At 44.0% G+C, this 12727-nt stretch overlaps 1 long non-coding RNA gene and 1 pseudogene across 1 annotated transcript; both read right to left on the reverse strand.

Annotated features, from left to right (window-relative positions):
• Positions 1-342: 342 nt before the first annotated feature.
• LOC112189599 lies at positions 343-1083 on the reverse strand. The gene is made up of 2 exons (XR_002931986.2): positions 715-1083; positions 343-593 (listed from the first exon to the last, which is right to left on the reverse strand). It is a non-coding gene; the product is annotated as an uncharacterized LOC112189599 (long non-coding RNA).
• A 1098-nt stretch (positions 1084-2181) lies between these two features.
• Positions 2182-5580, reverse strand: LOC112183850 (annotated as a pseudogene).
• Positions 5581-12727: the final 7147 nt, after the last annotated feature.

A 12727-nucleotide genomic window follows, 5' to 3' on the forward strand; every position in this document is an offset into this window, starting at 1 on the left:
ACATCGGTTTTGTTTATATATCGAAGTCCATAGTAATGCTAGACATCGGTTTTTGTTTATATCTTGATGTCTATATTTATAGTAGACATCATTTTTGTTTATATATCGATGTTCATAGTAATGCTAGACATCGGTTTTTGTTTGGTAACTGATGTATTTTCTCATTCTTGACATCGGTTTTGGTTTCCAAACTGATGTATTTTCTCTTTTCTGACATCAGTTTTTGTTTTCAAACTGATGTAATTTGTGTTTTCTGACATCAGTTCTTCATCGGTAACTGATGTTTTTTTCATATCCCTTTCCTGCTGTATTTGGTACTAGAAAGCTGATCCACAAATAACATGAAATTCAAATGTACTTTAAATATTAGGGAATTGTATTAATTTCTATTAAGGCCAAGCAAAACAATGATGAAATTGACACATCATATACATTAAAACTAATGAGCCATGAAACTTAACCCTCCATATACATTAATATCAAGGCCAATCTTGAGAAGAACAGCAACATTATTCTTCAGATACTTCAGCACAGCGTTCCTCTTCTTCTTAATCGCCCCTAGCCTCACCTTTATGCTCTTTATATCAGATTTGCTGCATCAAAAAGACCCAAAATCAGAATCCAAAACAAAACTTAAAAGAAACAGGAAACCATACTCTACATAAACTTAGGCAGAAAGACAAACTGGGTTTAAATTTATCATTAGAAGCATACCTGCAGTAAGAATTTTCAGTTTGGCATCCAACCCCGTCATCCCAGAAAATATTCATCCATGTTTCAGTTCAAAGAACTCGGGACACTAACCATGAAACAACTGTTGCAGGCACCCAGTGCTGGTTGAAGTCCTTCATAATATTAGCAGTCGCTTCCCTTCTTGGACTTGCATCTTAGTCACTAGTCTTGCTCTAAACAGCTCCTCATTCGAACTAAACCTATTTTGAGAAGTTAACATCCTCTAGAGCACTTGTTAAACATATACTAGGATTCTGGGATTTGAATCTGGCTCAATCTGCTTAACCAGATGGAATGCAGAATCATATGGAATAAATCATATCTGATTGGCCTTCGATTCCAAAGAAAATGCCTTTTGTGAGGTAAACTCCTTAAACTCAGCAGAAGAGCTGTAAGAATCCTCCTGAGACTGGCATAGTCCTTGGTGACTATGGCTTTGTGTGCAGGACTATGAGCATACTTGAGAACTTCAATTGCAGCCATGCCTCAGGAGAACTAATATCACAACCAACAACCAAATCAATACTGGAACTCAAACACAGCCCCAAAATGATAGTATAATTAGAACCCAGAAAGCAATTGTTAATTCCGAGCAGTAAATTCAACAAAAGAAACAGACCCAGTTCAGAAATGATTAAGAAACTGACAAATTCGTTGTAATCATCCCCAGAAACGAATCATACCCGATTCAAGTTGCAGGCAGATGGCACAAGAAAACAGTAAGAATGGAAATTTGCGTGGGCCCAACTGGAGGATCAAAAAAGGTCGAGAAATCTCACCTTTCTTGTGCTTCTTCTTCTTCTTCTTGTTTGTGTGACCTGACCCCTCAAAGAAAGAGACCAAATTTGCACAATCTCCCCTGCAAGTTTAGAGAAAAAGGAACAAGATATGGTTGTGATCCCATCCAGATCAAACATGCATGTGGGTGGAAAGCGAGTGAAACAAAATGGCACTGACTTTTTTAGATTTTTTGTAACAAGAAGAAAGACGAAGAATAAAAAGGGGGAGTAGGAATCTGGAATACGAGTAGATAAAAGAAATCAGGAAAGGAATAAACCCCACCAAGAACTTGAAAAAGGAATAATAAAAAGAGCGACAGGCACACAAAGAACAAGTCTTTCTGCCAGTACTTGAGAAGTATTGGGCGGACTCTGCCATGCATGCGTCCTGCAAAGAAGGCAAGGAGTGGGCGCTGTGACACTCTTAATCCACCAATATTTCTAAGGGGAACCCTGGGGTTCCTAATATTAGTTTCTGGCAATGAAACATCCTTCCCAGCAACAAAAACTCCTTCTGAGGTGTCAGCGTTGCATAGAGCTTTTATTGTATTGTTGGCCAGTTCCTCGTGCTAAGTAAGCGTGTAAGGCCCCCTGCAAAAGGTCGGAACAGCGAAAGAGGACGTCGGTTCCTGGAGGGGGAGGTGTCGCGGTGTCTCTGTGTCGTGCTGACAGTAAACTTGACAACCGTTAGAATTTAGTCCTTCATCTAAGCTCCAGTGTAGTCTGTCAAATAGAAAAGAGAGAGAGAGAGAGAGAAAAAGAAAAAAACATCATCCTACGGGACTCCTTGACAAAAATACATTAGAAAAAATCCTAGCAAAAGCTAGAACATTGACAAAAATTTTGAATGTTACCGTGTTGAGAAGCCTGAGAGCAGCAGGCCGGGTAAATTTTTTGGCAAAAAGAAAGCATGGAGAGGGTTTCTCCTTGCTGCTACACCATTCTCTTCGATACTCGGTCTCATAGTAGATATTATCTACATCCTGAAATAAAAAGTCACCAAATTTCAGTTGAGTTTTTCTACCTTTACAACAACAATGCTACATCGAATGCAATTTCATGAGTTTTACAAATCAGTCCGGAGCTAGTACTGAACTTAATCCTTGAACACAATTGAGCCATTGCAGGGATTATTCATTTGGAAGCTTGTAGAAGAAAGAAAGCATTGGATTAAACACTAGTGTTCAGAGTAACCAAAGGAGCTTGTTGTTATTCAATGACAATATTAATATACATCTAATAAGACTCCTTTGAGAATATCCACTGCTTGAAACATCCGAGAAGTAAATAGTGTCAATTTATACAAACATCAAGAGAAACCTTTATTGTGCAACCATGTAATTTCCAATTAACTTGAGCATAAATCTTGGTGCCACTAAACCATTAAAGGTTAAATGTTGCGCCAATAAACTACCAATTCCCAATGACTTGGATTGTTTAATTAGGAAGGAAACCAATCAACTTTTGGTTGCTCCAAGACTCCAACCTCAACTATATCATTGCTAAAGGATGGCTTGCTGCCACAAGAAAATTACACATACCTTTATAGATTTAATAAGCATAGGAGTAGCATCTGAATATTTGTATGTCATAGGGTGCCATCCACGGCGTTCACGGTCTGCAGTGGATGATAAATCCCATGATGAGTGTGTCAGTGATCTTCGTGTGATTCTCCTTCAAGGCCTTCTTGCTGAAATTTAAACTATTTAGCTCAAAGATGTTTGATCTTTCCAATATAAAATGGGGTGGAGAGAGAAAAAAGAGAACCATAAATAACAGCGAAAGTCACAGGTGAATGGGATTCCCAGCTAGCTATTTCAACTGAAGCCCCAATCTGCTTACGTATACCTTCCTCCATATACACCAATATTGTTCAGGTAGAAAGCTAAAAAATCCTGGAGGCTTTTAATCTGAGACTTAGTTTTATGTCTGTCTTTGATATTATTTCTAAAATAATCAAAATGTAATTAATATCCTTAAGAAAATCTAGCGGCTTAAAAGATGAGACCTTTCTAGTTATAAGGAATTATGAAAGACTTTAAGCTAGTGTCCTGACACTTTTCTCTGGTCGGTCTATTCAGCTTTCAAAAACCAAAATCTCAGATTGTTTATGAAGCAGTAACCGTATATATGACCATAAATGTTGCTAACATACGGTGTCATTAATATCTTCTAATATCAAGTTTCATAAATATATCTGACCTAGATATTTAATCCTAGAAAGAAGCTAGCTAGGATATACCTACAAAAAAGGTGATGCAAAGACTTATGGTGAAGAAGGCTTTGTACAGTTTCAACATTGAGGAAAAACCAACTTAAACTCTATTAATAAATCAGGCTCACAGTGGTTAAACAGGAATTTATCTTACAGCCAGTAATGTCTGAACATAATGCTCGTCTGGAATGCAATTGTGCTCCTTGGAGTTATCGGCCGGCTGCAGAAACAGGAAATTTCAGAATACAAAATTACAATTCCTCTCTAACAATTTCAAGATGCATTCAGAAAATGTACATTGGATCTTACTTCAAATTTATCTGTGAATTCAAAAATTGAGAAAATGCATTTGATATGTCAACTTGCTTGAATTGGTGCAAGAATACTTTTATGGGATAGCTGATGTGGTAATTGATTACAAATTAAAAAAAAAATAAAGAAAAGTACTTACAACAGGATGATCCCGCCAAAACTCAGGTAACGACTTCCTCTGCATGATAATCATACACAAAACAGGAAAATATGAGCTTACAACAGATAAGATAGCACACTAAAAGGGAGCACTCTGTCACCATGGTAACAAACTAAAAGGGGTACACAACAATAAGTAGAATCCTAAGCAATCTCAGCTATTCATTGCAAGCATGGCTTTTCAGCACACATTAAAAGTTTTCCATCTCCAGTTCTAGGATCACCCAGGACAAGTGAATTTAGTTTAGTTTTGAAGTAGAGAAGGATTACAATATGTCACCTGGGACAAGTGAATTTAGTTTAATTTTGAAGTAGAGAAAGATTACAATATGCCACCTTTTCTAATTGATTATGATCGCCTTCCTTTCAAAATTTCAACATTCCAATACCTATCTATGGAATGTCTGGATTATCTCAAAAGGCACCATGTTGGGGAATAACCAAGATTATATCATCTGCAACTGTGAGTCAATAATTTAACGACAACTTACCTTACAATACAACTGAAACATAGGAAACACTGTATCGACTTTCACTACAACCTCTGCATGCTTCCTCGTCAATACAACCCACTGCAACAAAGAAAAAAAAGTACAAGAATAAGCCGATCTGTGGAACAGTCAGAGTAAATACTAACCATTTTGTTAGGCTTTCTTTTTACTATTGTACAAAATTTCAGGAAGCAATTATTCCTTGAATACCTGAGATCCTTTTCTCCAGTTTTGTACAGGAATAACAGGATCCATTTTTGGATTGTAGCGGCCATCTTTTGTATCAGCAAAGCTGCTTCCAGAAGATAATAGTTAAACATACATTCAAGGGTGACCACCTTAAAAAGAAACAACTGGACAACATTGGAAAACATAGTTCACAAACTTAAAGTGATAACATGTACCAACGCAAGTTTGAAATGTATGCACAATATTCAGATGCAGCTCTGTACTGATATGTATAGTTATTTCACACAAGTAACTCAGTTGCACTCATAAGATGAAGCCTAAGTAGCTTTTACATGCATTAAAATACAAATGACTTGAAATCAACTGGTTTCAACTTTCAACTATTAAGGAAGGCGCAGACCAACTGATGACTGCTGGACCACAAACAATCCTTTATTTCATATGTTTGTATTAGCACTGCATATTTGAGTTGGTCCACTCACCTGTCTACAAAACTGGTTCTGGTTGACATGATATAGTCATATATATAGTTGAAATTGTAAAGAGGGATGCAGCTGAAAAGAAATCAAGTAACTGAGATATTGTTAGATAATGGAAACCATCGAGATTGATAAACTGACAAAAAGAACCAGCAGACAAAATCATCAAGCCAATCTTCACCTATCAGAAACAAAAGCAAAGCGTTGATTAAGAGGATCCTCTAATCATGGAGCAAAGCGTCAATATCTCATCATGGAGATGTTCATGAGAGAGATCGATTGAAAACCTAGAAAGTCAAACCCAGACAACTTCTTACCGAGTTACAGTCGATGAGAGCGATGGCCGTCGCCGCCTCAACGGTCGAAGAGAGGGGCTGAGAAGGGGAGGCCCATGGAAAGAGAAAGGAGAGACGGCGACTGCAGCTCCGGCTTCGGCTTCTCGATCTCAGCAATTGGGAGATTCACTGGATTTCAGAAGAGAGATGAAAAAGAAGGAGGCGGACAAGGAGGAGGAGATCGAGCGGTCGGAGCTGGAGAAGGCGAAAGAGGACGTCGGTTCCTGGACGGGGAGGTGTCGCAGTGTCTCTGTGTCGTGGTGTCTCTGTGGGGAAAACCTAGCTAGTCAATGAGTCGAAATCTGAGTAAGTGTTGGGAGGGAGTGAAATTTTGGCTCCCGCTTACTTAATTTGAGACTTAGTAGATTTCCGCGTTTTTTTAAAATTTGGGATGAAAAGTATAGACATCAGTTAAGTATAAGAAACGATGTCTATTATATGATAGAAATCAGATTTTTTAGAACCGATGTTATAAAAATAATTTACATCAGTTGAAATCTTAACTGATTTAAAAGACATGATGTCTATTAACATTATTCTAGTAGTGATTGATTGGATATCTCCTAAGATTCTCCGAGAATATCTCTAATATAAACCATATTTCAACTAGAGAAAGTAACCTCGAGTTTGGGCCAGACACATATTCTGGATTTACTTGAACAAAAACTAAACTCTGGGATCAATGCACGTAGTTATAGTTTCCACAACAGCATTGTTGGCGTGAGTCATACTTATCTTATTTATATAGATATTCTGTAATATTCCGTGATCTGTAATATCTGTAGTATTATTTGATGGGATCATCTACAGTACATTAATGTATCGATACATTAAGTAGACTAGGTTCAATAGAGAGGTATACTAGCTTAGTACATACCTTAGGAATAATACATGTCTTATTAGGCACAATTGTAATTTGTATATAATTCCTTCTTGTAAGGTGAATGAGATATAGAATTATTCAGCCAAAATTGTCTCTTGTTTTTGTTATATATATTTTGACTTGGTATCAGAGCAGAGATCCGATCCTGGACTCTGACTCATTATTCTTTGATCCTTGACCCTTGTTCTATGTGCTTGGATTTGTTCCTTGTCCTTTGATCCTTTCATCATCGTTGCCTTCTTATACTTCCAAGAACTTTGTTGTTTTTCCTTCCAATGCGTATTCGCCATGGTTAAAGATCAAGACGTTTCGACGGTGATCAAGCAAGATGGAGATTGTGAGACGTTTCCAACCAAATTTCTGTCTCTGTTAAAGATGATTCAACTAGAAGTTATGGAGGTGTCAAGCTCAATGGCTCTGATTACCGAACCTGGAAGAAGATGATGAAGGCTCACCTCTGTGGAATCGATAAGGTGGGCTATGTTGATGGTTCAATTACTGAACCACCAATTGCAGCCAACAATTATTCAAAATGGAAGACTGCAAATGGCTCGGTAACCTCTATTCTTTACAAATCCATGACTAAAGATGTTTCACAGATGATTATGGGATGTAATACAGTTGAAGAAATCTGGGAAAGCCTTAAGGAGATCTACTTTAACGGAATGGATTTTGCTGAGGTTTATGAGTTTAGCACTCAAGCCGAGTATGACACAAGATGGAAAACTAGTTGCCATGTATTTTGTAAAACTAAACGGGATTTGGCAAGAAATTGATCAAATGCGTCCATGTCACATGAAGTGTCCGGATGATGTCAAGATTATAAGGAGGAGCAGGATCTCATGAGAGTTCATGTTTTTTTGGATGGCCTAGATCCAATATTTGAGAATGCAAGGAGCGAATTACTTCGCCAGACTACCACACCAACCTTGCCGCAAGCCTTTGCTTATATTCGCAAAGATGAGACCCAGAGGGCTGGAACTAGAGCAGTTACTTCAAAAGTTGCAGGCCTTGCAATATAATCAAAGCCATCCAATCCCTCAAGTAATCGATCACTCTCAGGCAACCGGCCTCCTTCTCTGCGTCCCTCTCCTCAAGGTCCTCCTCCCGGGTTCTCCTCAAATCTGACTTGCAACTACTGCAAGAATCCAGGTCACATCAAAGCAAATTGTTACAGGTTGGTTGGTTGGTTTTCCAGCAGGCTACTTTGATAGGCCCCGACCTCAGGACAACAAACCCAAGGGAAATGTTGTTGTTCATTGTACATACATGTACATTTGCAAGCATAATTAGCTATAATGGGCCATGCTCATTGTACCGCCAGAGGTACTAATTCCAACCAAAGGAATGACATGCAGACACACTGCCAGACGGGCTACAGCCTCAACGTCGGACCACCTCCAGATCGCCGCCGACGCGCCGCGCCAAGATGGCATCAGAGGCTTCTGAAAAGGGGAACTGAAGCATATCAGTCCCACATCGAAAACAAAGAGAAGGTCAACCTCTTCCCCACCCATAAAAGGTTCTCTCCTCTCTCCTCATTAATTAGGCATTCCATATTTTACCTATTGTTACTCTGTCAACATAAATACGTGGACTAACTTAGGCATCGGAGAGTCGAAGACCGCCCAGCGTGGTCTCCCTCTGACGTCCCAGTGTTCTATTTGACAGATAGTGTAAGCCTTAAGAACATCGCAGGTATAAACCCGCCAGTCGGATCAGCGTTAACGAAGGTTCAGCTACCGCCGGACTTTTAAACATTAATATTGGCGCCGTCTGTGGGAATCCTTGAACAAAAGGCCATCCCACCACACTCACCATGACTAACGGTAGCGGGGGAAACGCTGAAGAGCGGGCAGACCATCCCTCCATCCCCCAACCCTCTGACCCAGCGATAGGCGTTAACCGCGCACTATTCACAACCCCAGTCAACCCCGGCGGTGAGGTAAATCCAAGCAGCAGTCGCCCCACGGGCCAAGATCTCGTCACTATGTACGAGCTAGCACTAGCGGATCTTCATAAGGCAAACAGAGAACGTGAGGAGGAAAGCAAAGAAAAGGCTGAAGCACCAGGACAAGTGGCTACGCTCATGGCATGTTTCGAGGAACTAAAAAAGACGCTGGAGGCCACCGCCCGCCCAGCACAGAGCGAGCAGTCACGTAGCACCAGGCGAAGTCGACCTGACACCGGCACATTGGTACCGGGGCCGATCATACGGATGCAAGTACCGCTGAACCCACCTGAGTTGTTGGGAGTGGGACCACCGCCCATACCCCAGTTAATGTTGGAGCAGGAGGCGGAATCACTCCCGCACACCAACCGCTCGGAGGCTAGGGCGAGGACTGAAGGCAGTCCCCCTGTACCGAGAAGAAGGCCGTCCCAGCGGGTCATTCAGGCTAATTCTGCCGCCGAGGCAACTGCCCAGATGTTGGAAAGGATGCACCAATTGGAGCAGAGATTGATCCAGGCGGAATCGGGCATCCCAGCGCCAACTCAGAATCCGCTCTTCGCTTCCAGACCTGGGCCTTTCACCGCTGCAATTCTGCAGGCTGTGAGACCGGCATATGCAAAAACCCCAAAGATGCCGCATTACGGCGGAATGTCTGATCCCTTCGTGCACATGGACACCTTCAAGAAGGTCACCAACAACAAGGGGTTCGACGACGCCACATTGTGCCACTTGTTCAGCGAAACGTTGGATGGCGAGGCAATGAGCTGGTTCTTTGAGTGTCCGCCGGGGTCTGTCAGCTCATTCCATGCATTATCACACGCCTTCCTCTCCCGGTTCATCTTATTATCCACCGAGCATCACAACACAAGTCAGCTGTTCAGCGTCAAGCAGAGCGAGGACGAATCACTGAAGGCCTTCGTCACAAGGTGGCGAGCGGCAGCGTCTCAATGCCGTGACCTAAACAAAACAATGGCATCAGCGGCCTTCAGGAAGGGACTTCTCAAGGGGCCGTTCCTCTATCACCTCAACTACAGTCATCCCAATGCAACGTATGACCACGTCATGAGTGAGGCGGTCATTCACGCCCAGGTGGAATTCATCACATATGGAGAGACCCCACCGCCACAAGTAACTCCAGCAAAGTCAACATAGCCATCCTCCATTCATCAGGAAATCGCTGACAAGATCCAGTCAGCACCGCCAACTGACAAGAAGAGGGAGTGGCAGCACGGCCACCACCAGAACAAGCGGCAGAAGGACCAGCATCACAACAAGGGCAACCGCCCAACCCATGGGGATAACCGCAACAAGCAGGCAGAGTCCTCCCAGCGGTATGCAGTATTCACGGTCCTGACGGCCTCGTATGAGGACATCTACAGTCAGTACAAGGATCAGATCCCACCGCCACCCCCTCCAAGGTACCCAAAAACAGGCAAACCCAGGAACACCGGCAAGTGGTGCAAATACCACGAGGACAGCGGCCACAATACCAATAGCTGCAATGCTCTCAAAACGGCCGTTGAAACCTTATATCGGGACGGCAGGCTGGAGCAGTTCAAGGTGCGCCAACCACCACCAGTAATTGCCAACGTTGAGACCTTGGGCCGCATCAACACCATCGATGGCGGTGCTCCAATCACCAGCATGTCTCACAGGGCAAGAAAGCGCTATGCACGCGCTAATCATCCCAAGGAGGTCTGCAACATCCACTACGAGAGATCCGCCAAACTCCCAAGATCAGGATGGGAACCTATTACCTTCTCGGAGGAGGAGGAGCGCGGAGTGCATTTACCCCATGACGACCCATTCTTGGTCGATGCCATTCTTGGCAAATTCTCGGTGGGGAGAATCTTGGTGGATAGCGGGTCCGCTGTCAACGTCATCTTCAGCGGTTGCTACGACCATCTCAAGCGAAACAAAAAACTACTCCAGGATCACGAGCCACTGCTCAGCTTCTCCGGTGACGTCACACAACCGCTAGGGTCGGATTACATGCGACTGGTTATTGGCACTAGTCCATGCATGGCGGAGGTACATACGGAATTCATTATTGTCGACTGTTTCAGTTCGTACAACGCCATCATTGGCCGACCAGCGCTCAACAAGCTCAAGTGCATCATTGCCGGGTACATGCTTCTCATGAAGTTCCCCACGCCCAACGGCACGGGCTGTGTGAGGGGAAGCCAGCAGCTGGCACGAGAATGTTATTCAACTACTGTAGCACGGTCAACGCGCCGCCATGAAATTCTGACCGTGGGTAATGAGGCACCGCCACCAAATATCTTTGAGGATCCTAGAGATGAGGAAGAGAAATATGTAAGGAAGGAACCGGTCAACCCGGACACATCGTTGAAGGTTGTCTGCATCTCGGATGAGCACCCTGAGCGGACAGTCCGCATAGGCGCCCAACTAAACCCAGAGGTGGAGGCAGAGCTCACTCAATTCCTACGTGATAACGCCGACGTCTTTGCATGGTCCTACGCGGACATGCCAGGTATCTCTCCTGAAATTATCACGCATAAACTGACCATCAAACCCTCCTTTTATCCCATCAAGCAGAAGCGAAGGGCCTTTGATGAGGAAAAATACCGCGCAATCGGAGAAGAAGTCGCCAAACTCCAGGACATTGGATTCATCCGCCAAGTCATCTATCCCCAGTGGATCTCAAATTTGGTAATGGTCAAAAAGCCCAGCGGCAAGTGGCGGATGTGTGTCGACTTCAAAAATCTCAACAAGGCATGCCCAAAGGATAGTTTCCCGCTACCTCGTATCTATCAACTAGTCGATTCAACCGCCGGACATGAGCTCCTCAGCATGATGGACGCTTTCTCCGGATATAATCAGATCAAGATGCACCCCAGCGACCAGGAATGCACCACCTTCACCACCGACAAAGGCCTCTATTGCTACAATGTCATGCCTTTCGGTCTGAAGAACGCCGGTGCAACTTCCCAGCGGTTGATGAATGCCATATTCGCTGAGCATCTGGGAAAAATCATCGAGGTCTACGTGGACGACATGCTAGTTAAGAGCATAAAGGCCAGTGGACATGTGGCAAACCTCAGGATCATTGTAACCATCCTCCTGGCCTATGGTATGCGCCTCAACCCAGAAAAGTGTTTCTTTGCAGTCACCGCTAGCAAATTTCTGGGTTACATCGTCAGCGAGCAAGGTATTGAGGCTAACCCGGATAAGGTACAAGACATCCTTAACCTGGCGGACCCCGAGTATAAGGTGGACGTCCAGTGCCTTCAGGGCAAGTTAACCGCCCTTTCTCGTTTCATCTCTCGACTCACTGATAAGTGTGCCCCATTCTTCAAACTCCTCAAAACAACTCACAAGAAGGTCATCGACTGGAACCCAGAATGTCAGGCGGCGTTCCAAGGCCTGAAGGAATATCTGGCGGCAGTCCCTCTCCTCTCTGTCCTGGTGCAAGGAGAAACACTATTCATATACCTAGCAGTATCGGCATCGGCGGTAAGTTGCGCCATTGTCCGACGGGAAGGCCAAGATGAACTCCCGGTGTTCTACGCCGGCAGAGGCATGAACGGAGCAGAAACAAGATATCCTCCCTTGGAGCAACTGGCCCTCGCACTTATCGTTGCCGCCAGACGCCTCCGCCAATACTTCCAGGCTCACACGATCCATGTCTTAACCAATCAGCCGCTGAGGCAGGTGATGCAGAATCCTGAACACTCGGGGCGCCTCAGCAAGTGGGCCATTGAGCTCAGCGAGTTCGACATAGAATACAGGCCAAGAACCGCCATGAAGGGCCAGGCGGTGGCGGACTTCATCGCTGAACTCACCGAGCGTCAGCCGGAACCCGGCACTGTGACAGGTCCCAGAGCACAAAGGGTAATAGTTGAGGAGGCAAATCCCCTACAGTCAGGTTGGAACCTGTATGTGGACGGCTCCGCCAGCGCCAAGGCCAGCGGCGCCGGAGTCATCTTAACAGGACCCGGGGGACTAAACGCGGAGTACGCGTTGAAATTCAACTTCAAAGCTTCAAACAACATGGCAGAGTACGAGGCACTCATCGCCGGTCTGCTACTTGCCATTGACTCAGGGGCTGACAGCGTCAACATATTCAGCGACTCGCAGTTAGTCGTTAACCAGGTCAACGGCAGCTTCCAGGCCAAGGACCAGCAGTTAGCGGCATATTTGGGGTACGTCATAACTTTGCTAAAAAAGTTCAAATTTCA

The sequence above is a fragment of the Rosa chinensis genome, chromosome 2 (genome assembly GCF_002994745.2).
Source record: "Rosa chinensis cultivar Old Blush chromosome 2, RchiOBHm-V2, whole genome shotgun sequence".
Classification (NCBI taxonomy): Eukaryota; Viridiplantae; Streptophyta; class Magnoliopsida; order Rosales; family Rosaceae; genus Rosa; species Rosa chinensis.